A 19,785-nucleotide genomic window follows, 5' to 3' on the forward strand; every position below is an offset into this window, starting at 1 on the left:
AATGCTTCAAGAGACTATCATCACTATTTAAAAAAATTTTTTTTAATTTACAAGATTGTCTAAGCTCCCACAGAAATAAGTTTTTCATTATAGACCTAGGTGATATGGAACATAGTTTGGTGACTGGTCACCCCCTGCATCACAGGACAATCTGATGAGACCAGCCCATCCAAAGTGTGAGATCAAGGATTCAGATTAGAAAGTAAGACATTTTCTTCCACGCCATCATTTCCCAAAGTATGACTCACAGAGCTATAAGTTATTTCTTGAAAAAAAAAATCCTAATAAGTTTTGGAAATTCTGGGTTAAGTAAAGTTAAACTGATTTCTTTACCGTAGGACTTCTGAGAATGTTAAATATACTAATGTACTTTGTCAACCTCCACCATTTCCAAAATGTAGTGCCCACAAAATTCTTTTTATTGTTGGAATTCTATTTCAGAAAACCAGTGTTCTGAGAAAAAAGTCTCAAAGACATTGTTGGAAGACGCTTTTCTGCTTAAAAATTCTCCCACCTCTGACTCTCATCCTCTTCATCGTGAAAAATAGTTACAGCTTATGAAGCATTTGCTATGTGTGAGAGAGGTATTTCACAGATAAGAAAACTGGAAACTGAAGCTCAGAGAGGTTATATATCTGCTCAGTCACACAGCACGAAATGTCAGTTGTTATTCTCACCCAGGTCTGACCCCAAAGTTTATGTTTCTCTCATCTCATCAAATTGACCACTTGGTGGGGGAAAGGTCAATTCTTTAAAGATGAGCTAGAAAATATTTTAACAAATCCAGTCGTAATCTAAAACCCACAATAGACTCTAGTATATACAATCAGCAAGGTCTCTCTGAAGCTGGGATGGAACTTAAGCTACCCATATGATTGGTTCTCTATGCTCTGTCTCAGAGGAGACTCCAGAATTTGCTTTGAAATTTAACCATCTGCATTAACTGTAATTCACCGGAATGGAGAGATAGGCCATCTTCCTCATACTCTGAGCCGTTTCCTCATTGCCTCTGAGCAGAGCTGGCACAAGTCTTTGTATCACAGGCCAAAACCTCCACGTCAGAAAGTAACGAGAGGATTCCCAGAGGACTGAGCAGAGGGTGAGCATAGTGGAAAAATATCAACTCTGCCAGAGCCACTGGCCAAAATCTGGGACTTCATTAAAAAATAATAATCACCTGGGATTATTGTACCATTGCAAAGATCCCCCCGCCCCCTCTGCAGCCCCTGGTGGCTCAGACGGTAAAGAATGTGCCTGCAATGCAGGAAACCTGGGTTCTATCCCTGGAGAATTCCATGGACAGAGGAGCCTGGTGGGGTCACAAAGAGTCAGACATGACTGAGCAACTAACACTTTCACCTTCTTTTCTAACTCCTCTCTCACTTCTGACTCACTGTTCATTCCTACAAGACAGAAAGAAAGAAGAGCTCTCTGAGGTTGCGAAACAGTCCTGAATTTTCTCCATCTCAGCAATCTCCAATAGAAATGCACATATGTATGTAATGTAACCCACATATATTATTTTTAAATTTGCCAGTAGCAACATTTAAAAAGTACAAAGAAACAAGTAAAAAACTAGAAATATTTTATCACTATTCAGATTTCATAAGATTGTAAGTAAGTCGTTCAGTTGTGTCTGACTCTTTGCCACCCCATGAAATAACCCGCCAGGCTCCTCCATCCATGGGATTCTCCAGGCAAGAATACTGGAGTGGGCAGCCATTCCCTCTTCCAGGAGATCTTCCCGACCCAGGAATCAAACCCAGGTCTCCTGCATTGCAGGCAGATTCTTTACTGTCTGAGCCACCAGGGAAGCCCTTTCATAAGACCTATAGTTGACAAAGTAGATTCATATCCAAGTTGTTCCAATCATACTTAAATTTTTTCAAATGACTGACTTGAGCATCAGTTTAAAAGTATATGTGTACATTGAATCAGATTAAAAGCTTAGTTCTTCAGTCCCACAAGCCACATTTTAAGCTCACTGGCCACATTTGACTGGTGGCTACCCTATTAAGACAGCACAGCTGTGCAAGAGTACTTAATGCGGCCAGCAGTGCCCCCTAAAGGGCATTATGGAAACGTGTGGGAACATTTGCTTTCTTAGCACTGTACTCACAAGAAAGGAATGACACAGTCAGTGGGTAAGAGGACAGGGACGTGGACATCCTGCAATGTTAAGGGCAGTTCTGCACAGCACAACGCTGTCTCACATCTCAGACTATCACCTGTTTATAATTATCTGAGCCTAGAACCTGTTTGTTGGTTTGTTTTAGTGAAATTGGTAAGCTTGGTTTTAACATACATTTTGGGGGACTGAAATGAACATGGATTAAGAGAAGTTTGTATTTTGTTTTATTCAGAGCTCTACCAAAAACTGTCTACCGTTTTGAAAAACTGCTTCACAGATTGAGATGTTGCTCCTACATCAGACAGCATCTGTAGCTGTGGCTTTTCACAGGGGTCCCAGACATGGGTAAAGCATCTGACGACTTCATGATATCTTCTAGGGAAATCATACCCAAGCATTTGCCATTAAAATACACAGTATTTTATTATCAATTACTTTCCTTTTATTTCTCTTTATATGAGAGCAAAGGTGTTGTATTGGTTTTCGAAGTTATTAATGTATTTGTTGGAGGATTATTTAATCTAGTAACTTCATTCCAGGATAGTAAATGGATGTTATGAAGTAAAGAGTTACGGGAAGATCACTCATTGTGCCTGATGGGTTGAGAATCATTGCTCAGGGAAGGAGCGTGGCTGGCTCAAGCCGATGAAGACTGCCACCTGCAGGAAGGAGAGGGAACTGAAACTGCATCCCAAAGCGCATTTGCAAACTTCCTTGTTCTGTGCTTAGTCGCTTGAAAGAAAGTGAAACTGAAGTCGTGTCCAACTCTTTGCGACCCCATGGACTGTAGCCCGCCAGGCTCCTCTGTTCATGGGGATTCTCCAGGCAAGAATACTGGAGTGGGTTGCCATGCCCTCCTTCAAGGGATCTTCCCAACCCAGGGATCCAACCCAGGTCTCCCTCATTGCAGGGCGGATTCTTTACCATCTGAGCTCCCTGAGTTGCCTCAGTTAAACAACTGCATTCTTGGCACCTCCCAAGTCCAAAGTCTTGTGCTGGAAGACACTCACACTGCTACATCAGTGATGTGAACAACCACGGCTCTTCTCTCAAGGAGTTCACAGTCTGGGGTGGGAAAGCACGTGGGTGTGGGGAAGGGGGATCAGTTCATCTGGGCACAGATAATTAGCTGGTCAGAGACACCATCCCCCCACCGCCATGCCCCATCCACTTCAAACCTTTCTGTTAACAACTTGTCCAGGTTAGTTGATGTGGGAAAATATAAGAAAGAGTGCTAAGTTTTCTGCACATGTATTTCATATTTTTTCCAAATTTATATCAACTTAGAAAAACACACACAAGTGACACATGAATACAGCCTTTTAGAGGATAAATATTTTAAATTTGAAAGGAATAAAGAAGAAAATTAATGGTTTCCTTCACTCTACCTAAAAAGTTACCTAAAAAGTAACTGTTACTAATACACCTGGAATATGCCCTTCCCAATATTTTATGCATTTATATACATGTGCATGCCACCCAGGTGGCGTAGTGGTAAACAATCCTCCTGCTGATGCAGAAAACACAGGAGACGTGGGTTCAATCCCAGGGTAGGGAAGATCCCCTGGAGGAGGAAATGGCAACCCACTCCAATGTTCTCACCTGGAAAACTCCATGGACAGAGGAGCCTGGCAGGCTACAGTGATGAGGTCACAAAGAGTCGGACACAACTGAGCATGCATGCATGCACATACATGTATCTGCAGATACAAATCAATGGTTTTGTTTTTTAAGCACAAGTGAAGTTATACATACAGATATGCATATGTATACAGATATAATTTCATTTATGTTTAAATATATTAATTTTTCTGAATTTAAAAATATAATATGGAGATCTTTCCATATCAATACAGATAGAGTTCCCCTGCATTGATTTTGTGACTCCATACTAACTCACTGTAAAAACATTAATTCATTCTTCAACAAATATTTATTAACCACATACTATTTGTTTGAAATTATTCTAGGTGCTAAGGATGTAAGAGTAAACAACAAAAGCAAAAAGAAAGGCAAAAAATCCTTGTCTTCATGGAGCTTACATTCCAATGGAGAGAAAGAAACAGTATACTTAATAAATGAGTTAATAATATATTACATATGAAAAAGCAATAATTGCTATGAAAAAATAGAACAGGATAAAGAAGATTGGGAATCCTAAACTGAGAGTGGGGAGAATTGCAATTAGAAACAGGGTGGATATAGCAGGCCTCAGTGGGAATTAGGCTTAAGTAGGTGAGAAAGGGAGCTATGAGAACATTGTGGGAAAGTTTTCCAGGCAGCAGGAACAGCCTGTACAAAGGTCCTGAGGTAGGAATGTGATTAATAAGCTCAAGAAACTGCAAGGATGCTGCTGCAGCTGGGTAGGGCAAAAGTGGAAGCAGGAAGACCAGGTTGAAGGTGACTGGAAATATCTACAAAAGATGATAATAGTTTAAGATCAGGGTGGTAGCAGGTAATGAGAACTTGCTACATTCTGCATATATTTTGAAGGTAGAGTCAACAGAATTTACTGAAGGTATTCATATGGGAGTGAGAGAGAGAAAAAAGGAATCAGAGATGATTTATCCTAAGCATGTGGAGGTACTCTGCTGCACTAACTGTGCTATGCCACAGGTAATGTAAACTGCTCCTTTTAAACTAACATTTAGGTTATTTCTGGGCTTTCTCTATTATAAATGATCTTTCAAAGATTATTCTCTCACATGTACCTTTATGCACATCCAATTGGGTTTCCCAGTGAACAGCTTCACTCTTCTCTCATCTTTGAAATGAACTTATCTAACCTGATCTACCAGGGAAGACAATAGTGTGCTCGGGACATGCAAAGGAATCAGTGTGTGAAGTCAAATTCAATGTGAAGAAAAGGTTTCTCTTCTCTTTTATACTTTCCCTTCTTGCATCATTCCATCCCCCAATTAATACTGTGCATGATAAAACCACATAACAGCTCATTTTTTTGAGCACTTGAGTGCCAGGCACAGTTGACTAGCATTGTCTCCTTTTTACACTAATTACACTATGGGGCTTCCCTCATAGCTCAGTTGGTAAAGAATCTGCCTGCAATTCAGGAGACCGCAGTTCGATTCCTGGGTCGGGAAGATCTGCTGGAGAAGGGATAGGTTACCCACTACAGTATTCTTGGGCTTCCCTTGTGACTTAGCTGGTAAAGAATCAGCCTGCAGTTCAGGAGACCTGGATTTGATCCCTGGGTTGGGAAGATTCCCTGGAGAAGGGAAAGGCCACCCACTCCAGTATTCTGGCCTGGAGAATTCCATGGACTATACAGTCCATGGGGTCGAAAAGATTCGGACATGACTGAGCAACTTTCACTTCACTTCATACTAATGACCACACTATGAAATAAACGTTTATGTCCAAAAAAAAAAACATTATATAGATAAGAAGTAAAATAAGACCTTGTAGGGGACAAAAGCACACATATATAACTGCTGGAACTTGCATTTGAACCTGGCCGTGGAGCTCACATCCTCAGCAACTGCACTGCGCAGCATCTAGTATAAATAAACTTCTCCCTTTTCCCTGTGATTCTTCTTCCCCAGGACAAAATACCTTGGATTCCATTTACAGTAAGGATTATGTCTGGCCCCCTAAAAGGCCGTGTGGGGTGATGCAAAGGGCACAAGCTCTGGAATTAGCTCCTTCTGACTGTGTGATCTTGGGTGAACGGTTTAACCCCACCCCTACCCCACTAAATCTCAGAGAAGTAGGTCAGGACCCTGAGAAAACAAAACAAAGTATGGCTAATTTCCTATGGGGACTTGTGAATAGAAAAACCTCTTAAAGCTTTTAGATCCAAGTGTCCTGTTTGTGGCTAAAAATAGGCAGTGAAGTCCAGAGTCTCTAACTGGAGAAATTTAGATCATTCTCTCCACTTCCTATGGTCCCCCTGCTACAGATAAGTTTCCTTGGAAACACAGCATCCTTCCTATCTCCTTTCTTCAAGACCTACTCTCTATCCTATGTTAGAGCTGCCACCAAAGTCATAAAGAGATTTCAGGGCTGGTGAACAAGTGGTTAAGAATTGGCCTGCCAATGTAGGGGACACGAATTCAATTCCTAGTTCGAGAAGATCCCATAGGCTGCAGAGCAACTAAGCCTGTGCACCACTACTGAGCCCTGAGAGCCCTAGAGCTCGTGAGCCACAACAAGAGAGGCCGCCGCAACGATGAGTAAGTGGCCCCTGCTGGCAGCAATAGAGAAAGCCCACACAGCAACAAACACCCAGATCTGTCCAAAAAAAAAAAAACTCATCTACTGACTCAAATCCCAACTCAATCCACAGGACTGCTGTGGAACTCAAACAAGCCCTAAGCCCTCTCTGAGCCTGTTTTCCTATCTCTGAAATCATCAGTAGCCCAAATAAACTCTAAATTCTCTCTCAGAACGAACATCCTACAGCTCTATCTCCAGTGGCGATGGGAAGGAAGAGAGTGATGGATAAGGTGAACACAAAGAATCTTGCCTCCTACCTATATTTATTGATTTGTCAGAGGCCACAATTGATTGTCTTCCTCTGGAGCAGATGCTCAAGTGCTATTCATGCAGCAAAAGCCATTTTTTGCCTGAGGAAACAAAATGTTCTGGGAAATTTCACAAAAATTGATCTTAAATTGTCTAAAGAGCCACAAATTCACATCAAGCAGGGCATTCCATGAAGCCTGAGGCCCCAAATGTTGTCTGTAAGTACTTCCTCCCCACCCCACCCCCCGCCCGCCGTGAAAATTTTACAGCACTTCAGAGATGTGTCCTAGGCTGCCTGGTTTACCCATCAGCTGTGTGCGAAAGGCTGAGGAGCAGTGGTGACTAAAGGTGAGGTAGCTCTGACTACCTCCAAATGCAGGCAGCTGATTCTATGTGAACACAGGTCTCTGGCCAGAGGCGCACTGAGTGCTGAACACAGAGCTCTGAGAGTCACATCACCAGACCGAAACCCTCAGCCCAGGGCCCCTCCATCCCACCCCAGACCAGACTCCCAGGAACACACACCCTTGCCCCACCTGTACCCCACACCAGCCAACCATCACCACGGAGGAAACCTGGGGCGACAGAAAAGGACCCAGAGGAGGGGCTGGGACCCTGGGCTCCTGTCCCAAAGACTGGTGAATCCTGACTCTAGAAATGTCCTTTTCTGGGCCTTAATTGCCCAGTTACTTGCCCATTGCCAGTATCTAGACGTGAACTTGTTCACTCTGACAATCTACAACTCCCTGGTGTGAAGAAGCTCCATCTGTCTCCCAAGGAGCTATGCTGCCTTCTGCAGTCTCTACGAGGCTCGGAGACCTACACTATTTGTCTGTCCTGCACAATTTCCCAGACCCACTTTCGGGAGTCTCTCTTCCCCTGCTCCACGCAGTCCTCAAGGAGGCAAAAGACCCCACCACCCTGGCCCCAGTGATTGGTTCAGGACCAGGCAGGTGAACTTGGGATAAATCAGATGCTTGCCTGATGCTTCTGTTACCTATTGCTCAAGGCCACGCTGCCCTGAAGCATAATGGCCTTAAGCGACAGCCACTTTATTCTCCCTAAAGATTCTGTGGCTGGAACTGCAGTCATCTGGAGGCTGGCCTGGGCCGGACCACCTGGGACCCTCACTGCACCCAGCAGGCTCACTCACACTGGCTGTCGGTGCTGTGTGGCTGCTGAAGACTCTGCTGGAGCTGTGGACTGGAGGGAACATCTGGTGTCTCCATGCGGCGTGAACTTTTTAAGGCACGTCAGTTGGGTTCCAAGAAGGAACATTCCAAGTAGGCAAGTCTCAATTAATTTATCAAGCCTCTGTTTACCTCACACTTGCAAAAATCCCATCAGTCAAAACATGTCACATGTCCAAGCTCAGAGTCACTGAAGGGTGGCCCCACACAGCAGTGTGAGTACCAGAAAACCTGGTTCTTTAGGGGTCACTGACTTACCAATAAATTTCCTATTGTAATGATGCTGACTTGAGTTGCTCTCACTTATTGCCAAAATATTCATGACTGATAGAGAGTCAAAAGATTTGAATCCAAGTCTTATCTTTACTACATGCAGTTAAAAAGTTAACTGACCTGAGATGCAGTTTTTCATCCTTAAAACAGAGACAATATCCAGTTCAGAATGCCATTATAAAAAGTAAATAAGATGAAAATCCCCAGACATTTGAAAAATCCTAATATTCTATACACATAGATGTCCAATACAAATAGGACATTTCATACACGATGATGATAAAGGTGATGATACAGCAAGGGAAACAAAGTTTAAATCATTTAGTTTGTAATTCATTCATTTCACAAACAGTCCTTAGATATCTACTATGTGTACAACACTATTATAACTGGCTAGCTATACAGTGGGAGGAGATGTCCAAGCCCCCAAAGAATTTAGGGTCCAAGAGAAGAAAAGTGAATATATATACCTGTTAATGACTATATGTATGTATATATACATGAATATAATAGATATATTATATATGCTTTTATATATATATGCTTTTATATATTTACATATATATATATATGCTTTTATATATTTTTATTTATATATATATATATATGCTTCCCAGGTAACTCAGTGGTAAAGAATCTGCCTGCCAATGCAGAAGACACAGGAAGATCCTCTGGAAGAGGAAATGGCAACCCGACTCCAGTATTCTTGCCTGGAAAATCCCATGGATAGCTGAGCCTGGCTGTCTACAGTCTATGGGATCACAAAGAGTCAGACATGACTGAGCAACTGACTATATATATATATATTCATTAACCTAAAGCTAAAAAAAATGCTGCCACACAAGAGGAATAAATCTTTCTATGGAATAAATCATTCTAAGTTGAATGGTGGGGGATGAGGGGGAAGAATGAGGACCTCTCAGAAAATATGGTACTTAATCTGGGCTATGAATAATGTGTTGGCTTTTATACATATAGAGGAGGCAAAAGGCATTCAGAAGAGTGGGCAGCAAAAGAAGAAAGGCACTTGGTAAGAAAAAGTAGGCGCTTGGTAAGAAAAAGATAGACAAATGATAAACGGTGTTCCAAGGATAGCACAGAATCCAGTGTTTCTGCCATAAAGGGAAGATGGGTGGGAACAGTGAGATATAAAACTGGAGGAATATACAGGGACCCTGTTATGAAGAGCCTTGTATGCCAGCCCTAGGATTTCAGCATTTAATAGGGAATCAGTGAGGAGCCTAGAGAATAATAATGGCAAGATCAAAACCATGTTTTGCAAAGATCAATCTGGTGATAAAGAGAGAGGAACCAATACTTCCCTTTATAGAAGCAGTCCTCCACCTGCCTTGGTCTATGGAGTATTGGGGGGCCTGATACACCTACTCTCTCATTCTGCTCTAAGCTGGGCAGATGAGTCAGCTTGACCAATGAGACCATTTCATCCCAGTAGCTGGTTCAGGAGAGGTTTCTGATTAGAGCTAGGTCAGCTGAAGTGTATGGTCACCGAGAATAAAACTAACAGGGAAGAGAAAAGACAACAGACAAAGGAAATGAGTGATGAATGGTTTCATTTGAGCTCCTGGACAAAGCTGCCTGAAAGTAATGTACCCCTGAATTTCCATCACGTTGGAAGTGACCCAATCACATTGCATTTGAACTGGTTTTCTCTTGTAATGAAGTGACTCCAGACTTCATACAGTCAGGCACTATGTGAAATATGTTTAAGTGCCTACTGTGTGTTAGACACTCTTCTAGACACTGGAAAAAGAGTGGGGGGGGGGGGAACAGCCAAATATTCCTGTCCTCATGGAATGTATATTCTAAAGTGAACAAAGACGGTAGCTCAAAGGGGATTAGAACAATAACTGGGGAGGGGCAGGATCCCAGAGGGCTTAATATAATTTTGTTTAGTTATTTTTGGCTGTGCTGGGTCTTTGTTGCTGCACGTGCGCTTTCTCTAGTTGTGGTGAGTGGGCTACTCTCTAGCTGCGGTGCATGAGTTCCTCATTGAAGTGGCTTCTCTTGTTGAGGAGCATAGGCTCTAGAGCATGTGGGCTCAGTAGTTGTGGCTCTCAAGCTTAGTTGCTCCAGCATGTGGGATCTTCCCAAACCAGGGACTGAACCGGTGTCCCCTGCACTACAAGACTCTTAACCACTGGACCACCAGGGAAGCTGAGGGTTTAATAGGCCATTTTGAGGATTAAACCTTTGTTCTGAGGACAGGAAGCCACTGGGGAGTTTTGAGTGGAGGAGAAGCATGCACTTATGCTGATTTCAAAGGCCTACTCTGGCTACACATTGAGTTTGAAGAAGAAGGTCACAAGAGAAAGCCCATGGAATCAAGAGAGAGAGGCTGGTGGCTAGGTCCATGGTGGCAGCCATGAAGGTGGTAAGACATGATCAGCATCAGAATCAGTGTCAGGGAGGCTCCATCGTTTTCCCTCACCTCAAAGGACAGAGTTTTTATTAACAAATGTTGGGGAAGGCCGAGAGAGGAGCAAGAACAGGGGTGAAGGTCAGGCATTTGTTGTCATCAAGTTAAACTTGAGTTGCCTGTTAGACTTCTAGGTGGCCAAATATTTGGGTCTCAACTCCAGAGGAAGTATCTGGACTGGATTACACACCTGCACTGACCTCAGAGAAAGATCAAGGGAAAGATGCTCCGACTGCCTTATCTATCCTCTGTTGTTCCTCCTCCTGCTTGTAACTGTAGTTGCCTGACAAGGCAGTGAGCTCAAATGTGCTTTCCTCTAGTCTCAGGGGATGTTCTATATTCTAACAATCCTATTCAAGGAGACTTTTCTTCTTAAGTTGTTCAAGTGAAAATTTCAACTCTAGGTAGGGATCCAAGAACTTAGGAATGACCATGTGCAAAAAAACAAAAGCACACTCACTCAGGTTCCCATTGGGAACCACCACGTTTCCTACCTGAGAAGTCTCAGGGGACCTGGAATTCCTGAGCCGCACACAAGGAGGAGCAAGACAGACACCAAGAGCAATGCCAGGGTGCTGGTGGGTGGGGGCAGAGGCGGTGCCACGCACGGTCCCGGGGCTCATTAGCTGATGAAGGCTGAAACACTCTAAAGCTTAAAATAGGAACAATGAATATGGAGGGAATCTTTTAAATGTTAATAGAAGCGGTATTAAGGAAGAAAATTGAACCTATTGTTTGGCAAACAGCTGGCTCTGCGGAAGCAAATTCAGTGTGTATTTCTGAGGGTTCCTTTCAAAATATGCTTAATTATAATAAGCAAAAACTCCAGGGAGGCGTACCCTGGGGAAAAGACTGTGGGACTGGGAATCAGAAGATCTAGCTCCCAACTCAATGGTAAATCACTGACTTCTGAATGGCATTTTCTAAAATGCAGATTCTAACTGCTATACAGCACAGGGAGCTCAGCTCCGTGCTCTGTGATTCAGATCCCAGCTTGTCATTCACCGGCTGGGTGACTGGGAACAAATTACTCACCCTCTCTGTGCTCAGTTTCCTCACTGGCAAAATGAGGATTATGATGTTAGCGTCTAACCTTATCAAGAGGGTGAGCAAGAAGATTAAGTGGTCTTTGATACATGAAACACTTAGCACACAATAAGCACTTAATAATTATCAGTACTTATTACCAACATGTGTAAGTCTCATAACACAGCCAGAAGGTGTGTACTCATTATTACTTGCCATGTTACGGCTGTTAAATGAAAGTGACAGGTAACTTATCTAAGATCACACGTGAATGTGTGTGCAGTCACTTCAGTCATGTCCGACTCTGTGATCCAGTGGACTGTAGCCCGCCAGACTCCTCTGTCTAGGGATTCTCCAGGCAAGAATACTGGAATGGGTAGCCATTTCCTTCTCCAGGGAAGGTTCTCTACCCAGGGATTGAACTCAAGTCTCCAGCATTGCAGGCGGATTCCTTTTTTTTTTTTTTACTTTACAATATTGTATTGGTTTTGCCATACATCAACGTGAATCCGCCATGGGTGTACACGTGTTCCCCATCCTGAACCCCCCTCCCACCTCCTTCCCCATACCATCCCTCTGGGTCATCTCAGTGTACCAGCCCCAAGCATTCCATATCCTGCATCAAACCTGGACTGGCGATTAGTTTCTTATATGATGCAGGTGGATTCTTTACCATCTGAGCCATCAGGAAAGCCCCATCTAAGATCACACTGATAGTTAAATAATAAGTACCACTAGTAAGTAGTAAAGAATGTGGACATGTTCATTCTTTATATATTTAATGTTGGAGAAACCTTTTGGTTTCTCACTGATGTTGAGCTCACTTCACAACTCCCCCACCACCCTGTTCTGCTCCTCAGCTGAGCTGCAGTGAACTTTCATTCCCCAGGCAGCTGCTCCCACCGAACATCTATTTTTCACCCCCACGTCACATGTTTAGAGAAGTCTTTCCTGCCCTTCAACCTAAAGCAGTCCCTACCACTCCCATCCCAGTACCTGCCGATAACTCGACACTGTCTTATTTTCTTTACTGACCTTACTCATGATTTTGCTCATTTGGTTGTTGTCTATCTCTTCCCAACAGAATTTCAGCCCCTTGAGGGCAAGGACTTCGACTGACTTCCTTACACTCAATCCACATGGCCTCGAATAGCACCCAGCACATAGCAGATGCTCAATAAATGAAAGATGAGTGAGTGACAGTCCCTCTTGGTCTGAGCCTTCAGACTCAGCCTCATTTCACTTCTCCTATAAATTCTTCTCAATTAGTCTTTTTTCTTAGATCTGCCAACAAATGACCAAGGAGTTGAAATGAATGGCCCTGTTCCCTTTACTGCCCCCCATTAATTCCTCTCTCTCACACATTTACAAGACTAACAGGTCAGGATGATCAGACGTGATTTTCTCCTCTCCCTGAGGCTGGCACTAAATTGTGAGGATTAACGAGATTCCCATCGCTCTCACTCATTCTAAGTGTCATGCTGAGGCTGAACCAATATTGGGACTCATATAGTACATCGAGTTCATCTCGTTCCTATGCTGTTGTCCCTGCAAGCAGAGTTTCTGTCAAGTTTGTTTTAATAACAGGGTTCCAGAGGGAAAATGCCAACTGAATTCATTACTAAAATAAATTGAAACTACATAAGCAGGCTGGAGGGGAAGAGGCATCTAAGAAACTTTATCTTCTCAAACTCAGGAGCTGGTCATAAATTGACAATCAGTAAAACACATGCCACCTCTCCTTGGGAAATAAGTTCTTTTGACTGGCACCCCCAGACCACAGCTTGACCTTCGTGAATCTAAATTACTCTCTCCACTAACCATGCAAAGAGAATCTAGTTGCTCGGAGATTTTATTTTTCCTTCTTTTCAAGAATTCCCCACTGCCCTAAAAATAATGTAAGTATAAATAACAACATAATACTACAGCAACTCTATAGTATCTGCTGTTGCAATGTCTAGGATACTGTGTCGCCAATTAACTGCAGTGCCCACATGCACTCTGAAGGCGGAGATAACACAAAACATGTAAATCACCTCATTATAAATTGTGATACGTGCTATGGCTGAGGCCGAGGGACCTGCTTTAGATAAAGCAGATAAGATTTAAGGTAAGATTGAAAGGATAAGAAGGCCAGCCATGTGAAGTGTGGGTGCGTGAGTGTGTACACGTGGGCACACACGTGTCCATCAACAGTCACATCACTGCTCTGTGGATGAGGAGATCGAGGCTCTGGGAGGTTACGTTTCCTGCCCGAGTTTACTCACTCATTAAAAGACAAGGTTTGGAAACCCATCTAGTCTAACCCCAAGTAACACACTCTTTCCACAGTTCTGCCCTTTTCTTGCATAAACCAGAGAAGATAAAGGACCTACACTTAATTGGGGGAAAAGGTTAAGTTCCTTTTCCTGTACATTGTGGTGATGGCTGAGCAAGACTGAGCAAGTCTGCTGGGGCAGCTGTTTGGGGAAGATTTTATCTCAACCACAGAGGGGAGGTAAGAGAAGCGAAAATGAAAGGAAGACAAGATGGCCAATAAAATTGATAGCTGGAGAAAAAGTGGCTGACAAGGGCCCAAGGAAGTACATAGAAGATAAAACACAGGAAGAACTGAATTGAGACCAAGAGAGAATGGAGCGAAGCCCCCGTTCATTCCTCCTCTGCGTGGGTGTGCTTACTCGCTTCAGCCAAGTTTGAGACCCCATGGACTGTAGCCAACCAGGCTTTTCTCTCCATGGGATTATCTAGGCAAGAATACTGGAGTGGCTTGCCATGCCCTCCTCCAGGGGATCTTCCCGACTCAGGGATCAAACCCGTATCTCTTACATCTCTTGCATTGGCAGGCGGACTCTACCACTGAGCCAGCTGGGAAGCCTCCTCTGTGGGCAGTGCTTAGACACTGGCTGAATTTTCAAGTCCATTGCTGATTCCCCCGAAGGTCCCACAGCTAAATGACTTTTTCCCATGCTCTTCCTTATTTATCAAAAAGTGTGTATTTATTGAGTGTGTTCTTCTTTTTAATTTTATTTTCTTTTTGGCTGCACTGAGTGGTTTGCACAATCTTAGTTTCCCAACTAGAAATTGAACCCAGGAGCCTGGCAGTGGAAGCAGAGTCCTAACCATCACTGGGCCACTGGGGAATTCCCTATGCAGTGTATTCTATTTTGGGGGGGGGGGGCAGGTGGTGTGCAACGGGTCATGTGGGATCCCACCCTCACCCCCTGCGGTGGAAGCATGGAATCTTAACCACTAAATCGTCAGGGAAGTCCCTGCTGAGTACACTCTAATATTAGACAGTGATGATCCAAAGATGAATGAAGTGGTCAGTGACTGGTCTTGTCTAAAACAGGGTTCATCTCGGACTCCCCAAGACAGCCAGCAAGCATTCAAGCCAGAGGCCCTGTGAGTTCCACCCATGAATGCCCCTCTGTCCCAGTTAGGTGCCACCTCTGAAAGTGTGCAGGTGGATCACATCGTTTTACCCACCTGCCCTCAGGGCCTAGTGAGGGACACAGTTACGACCCAGTGGATGGTTACAACCCAGTCAGCCAAGAGCTGTGGGAGACAGAAGTGCAGGAGTCCACAGAACCAGAATCAGGGAGTCTTATCCCTGAGCAGCAGTCAGGAAGGCTTCCGGTGTGAAATGTCCCTTCTCTCCTTCCTTCAACAAATAATTAGAGAGCCTCTGGTACGTGCCAGACACTGCTCTAGGTGATGAACATAAATTCCTGTCCTTATGGAGCTGGGATTCCCAGGCGGCACTAATGGTAAGGAATTCACCTGCCAAGGCAGGAGATGTAAGAGATGAGGCTTCGATCTTTGAGTTGGGAAGATCCCCTAGAGGAGAGCATTGCCATCCACTCTAGTATTCCTGCCTGGAGAATCCCATGGACAGAGGAGCCTGGCAGGCTACAGTCAATAGTGTCGCACAGAGTCAGACACGACTGAAGAGACTTGGCACTCATGGAGCTAATATCCAAAAGCAGTAGGAGACAAGAAACAAATAACCAGCAGACACATCATTTAAGTAATTTAATAGATGGTGTTAGGTGTTTTGAAGAACACAAAGCAAAGTGGAGTGAAGGACAGTGACAGGTCAGCAGGGAAGCTACGCTGGATGCGGTCGACAGCAAGAGCACTGGAGAAGAGCCCTAAGTGTCCAGAGGAGCCAGCCATGTGAACATCTGGAGGAAGACGCTTTTAGGTGGAGGCAGTGGAAAGGCCTAAGGAGGGCAGACTTCCCTGGTGGCTGAGTGGTTAAGAATTCACCTGCCATTGCAGGGGACATGGGTTCAGTCCCTGGTCTGAGGAGATCCCACATGCCATGCAGCAGCTAAGCCCGTGCCCCACAACTACTGAGCCCATGTGCCCTAGAGCCCCTGATCTGAAACAAGAGAGCAGCCGCTTCAGTGAGAAGCCCAAACACTGCAACAGAGTAGCCCCCCGCTCGCTGCAACTAGAGAAAGCCTGCACACAGCAACGAAAACCCAGCACAACCAAAAAATAAATTTAAAAAGAAAGAAAGGCCTAAAGTGGGGATAAGTGTGCCCTAGTCAGGAAAATGCAGGACAGCCACTGTGACCAAAGTCATCAAAGGCAGAGAGGAGGGACCAGAGATGAGATGGGAGATACAAGCAGTACTGATTCCCAAGATCCTGGTGTGGCTGTGGGATTTTATTTCCAGGGCAGTGGGAAGTCATTGAAAGACTAAGAAAGATATTGATATGCTCTGGCTTACATTAAAAGGTAACTCTAGTCAAATGGTTTTTAAACACAAGGAAATGTGCGTGCGTACTCAGTCACTTCTGTAGTGTCCAACCCCTTTGCTACTCTTTAGACTATAGCCCACCAGGCTCCTCTGTCCCTGGGATTTTCCAGGCAAGCATAGTGGAGTAGGTTGCCATGCCCTTCTCCAGGGGATCTTCCCAACCAAGGAATTGAACCCAGGACCCCTGAATTGCAGGCAGACTCTTTACTGCTGAGCCCCAGGGGAAGCCTCACATGGACTGTGAGCATTTTTTAAATGAACTTTTATTTTGGAATAATTTTAGGTTCTTGGAAAAGCTAAAAAAATGGTAATGGTACACAGACTTCCTATACCCTTCACCCAGCCTCTCCTGTTGCTCACATCTTACATAACCATGGTGTACGCAGCATAAGGAAAACACCAACAAACGATAGATTACCATAGCACTAAACTACAGACTTCATCTGGATTTCACCAGTCTTTTCACTAATATCGTTTTTCTCTCCCAGGATCCAACTCAGGATAGTGCCATGCTTTTAGGCCTACCCTCTTTTAAATAGTCTATCTTTGAGGAAATACTCAAGTCACCTAGAATCCGCTTCTCTGGATTGTAACTGAAAGTCTGGACATATAAGAGAGGTGAAGTGGACTCAGGCAGGCAACCTCTGGAGGCTACTTCAGTCCTCTAGTCAACAGATGTTGGTGCCTATCCAAAAAAAGGGGACGGGGAGTCAGTTGAGTTGATACAGTCACATCTCTTGCTATCACTTCATAGAATAAAGGTAATTTTAACGTCCCCAAATTAAGAAGAAGATAGTCTCAGAATAGACAGTCTTCTAAATTTAGCTCCATGCTGAAGCTGAAGCTCTGATACTTTGGACACCTGATGTGAAGAGCCAGCTTCACATTGGAAAAGACCCTGATGCTGGGAAAGATTGAGGGCAGGAGGAGAAGGGGGCAACAGAGGATGAGATGGTTGCATAGCATCACCAAGTTAATAGACCAATACAATAGAATTTGAGCAAACTCCAGGAGATAGTGAAGGACAGGGAAGTCTGGTATGCTGCAGTCCATGGGGTCACAAAGTCAGACACAGTGTAGCAACTGAACAACAACAACCAAAGCTAAAGAATCTGCCTGTAATGTAAGAGACCCACGTTCAATCCTTGGATCAGGAAGAACCCCTGAAGGAGGCATGGCAACCTACTCCAGTGTTCTTGCCTGGAGAATCCCATGGACAGAGGAGCCTGGAGAGCTATAGTCCATGCGGTCACAAAGAGTTGGACACAACTGAGTAACACTTTCACTTCACATGGTCTCAGAACAGACAGTCTTTTAAATTTGCTTTATGAAACACTTAATACATGACTCAGAATTTTTGTATTTTGTCTGAGAAGAAGAGTAGAACTTAATATGAATTTATACTGATCCAGCCTACAGAATCTCCTCTGGGGACAAACGGTCCTCAAAAAATTGTGGATTTACAGGACTATAGTACTTAATCAACAAACATTTATGGAGCACCTTCTATGTTTCAGGCACTACCTACAGCCTATGTGAACATCAGAAAAGCTCTGGTTTTAGAAGCACAACATGGACCAAAGAAAATGAAATAACTAATTGCACAATGACCTGTTCCGAGGTTTATTACTAACCTGATAGAACCAGTGATTACAGGCAACCTGACGTTGACGGATTGGTTGTTAATTGAGCATAACAATGGGAGTGCTGCAAAGGAGATTATATCTGGGGTGGGAAGGGTGGCCACTCCTCCTCTTGGGAAAAAGGTCTCCTGTGGGAGACGAGGACATCAGCACAAGGTAAACAGGAAAGCAAGTTGGGGGCAACTTCAGCTGTGTCTACACCTAACCTTCACCTACATGCAGCTGTCTTTATAATCTGTCTCTAGTGCAGCATCTTCCCTATTCTTTCCTGATCAATCCAGTTGGTCTAAATGGGGAGTCAAAGGTTAGGGAATCCCTAGGTAGGAGATCTTAGACCAGCAGATAAAAATCTTTATCCAAGTTAAGAAGATTAGAAAATAATAACACATACTGAGCCCCTACAATAAGCACAGCAGATAAAGATGAACAGCTCCTCAGCTGCATCCTCCCCAGTAACAGAGGTGAAGGATGAAGAGCAGAGAGTGAGGGAAACCCAGCGATGCTGGGCTCCAGAGATTACAGTCATGCTTCCCAGCATCTGTGAGAGATGGCTGAAGACAAAATCAGGTCGCTGATAAACTGGTGCTTTTTGCTTCCTTGTCCCAATGCTATATTCCGAGAAGCAGCAGTTACTTTTAAATAGCGGCTTGGGGACTTCTCTAGCACTTTGTGGTGAATATTTCATCTTCAAACGCAGGGGCTGGGGGTTCAGGCCCTGCTCAGGGAGCTAAGACCCCACATGCACCCAAACCAAAAAAAATCATTAAAAAATTAAATAATTTTTAATGAAATTAAATCATTAAAACCAAAAGTAGTTCTGTAACAAGTTCAACAAAGACATTAAAAATTATTTACATTAAAAAAAAAAAAAAAAACTCGAAAAAGTGAGTAGTGACTTGGAGACTTCTTGCATCAGGATTACCAGAGGAGCTTGGAAAATGAAAATTCTAGGTCCCTCTCCCAGGCCTTCTGAATCAGAATTTCCAGAATCTGCATTTTAGATGAGCTCCCCACGTGATCCTGACCCACCTGAAACAGGAAAAACTGCTGTCCTTCAAGCCACCCGACCTACCTGTCTGTAGATGGTGGTGATGACAGAAGTGTGGGGAAGATGCAGATGACGGGAGGAGGTCTAGCGGGAGGGGACAGATGGAGGCAGGAGCAGGGCATTCCCGCCACCATGCCCGTGCTGTCCTTCCAGGGAGAGTGTGGTCAAGTTTCGGTTATCTTAAACAGTCTATCGATATTCTGTAACTCCCCCTAATTATTGTTACTGCTTGACTTTATCTTTCCCTGTTTACTGTCCACCTTGATTCTCTAGGGCCCTGTGGGCTGAAAACTTGAAAAGCTAGAGATTAACCCTCAAGACTCTCTGATTTTCACAAAGAAGTTTCCAGAAGAAAACCTAAGCTGATGAGCCCTGCTGGTTAGGAAGACAGGTTCTAGACTCTAGAGGACTGTGTGTCCTTAGACACCTTGTGCCTCAGTTTCCTCATCTATACAGTGGATTTATCACCAGGATCCACCTCATCGGGATGTTATAAGTAGCAAACGAGATAATTCATTCAAAGCTCTCAGCGTGTGCTTGGAAGAGAGCTCATGCATGGTAAGCGTTAGCTCAAACATACAGCCTGTTAGAAATGCCCAGCCCCCATGAGGAAGCGCCCCCAGCACACCCAGCTGACAGGAGTCACCATGGGAGGGTGGATGAGGTGGGGAGAAAGATGAGCCTATTCATGGAAACTCAGAGAGCTGTGCACAGCTGCGTGGGAGTGAGGGAGCAGAGGAGGCAAGGGGAGGTGCTGCTCAGAGTCCCTGCTTGTGCCGAGGCG

Source organism: Bos indicus, chromosome 7 (assembly GCF_029378745.1).
Source record: "Bos indicus isolate NIAB-ARS_2022 breed Sahiwal x Tharparkar chromosome 7, NIAB-ARS_B.indTharparkar_mat_pri_1.0, whole genome shotgun sequence".
In the NCBI taxonomy this organism is placed as follows: Eukaryota; Metazoa; Chordata; class Mammalia; order Artiodactyla; family Bovidae; genus Bos; species Bos indicus.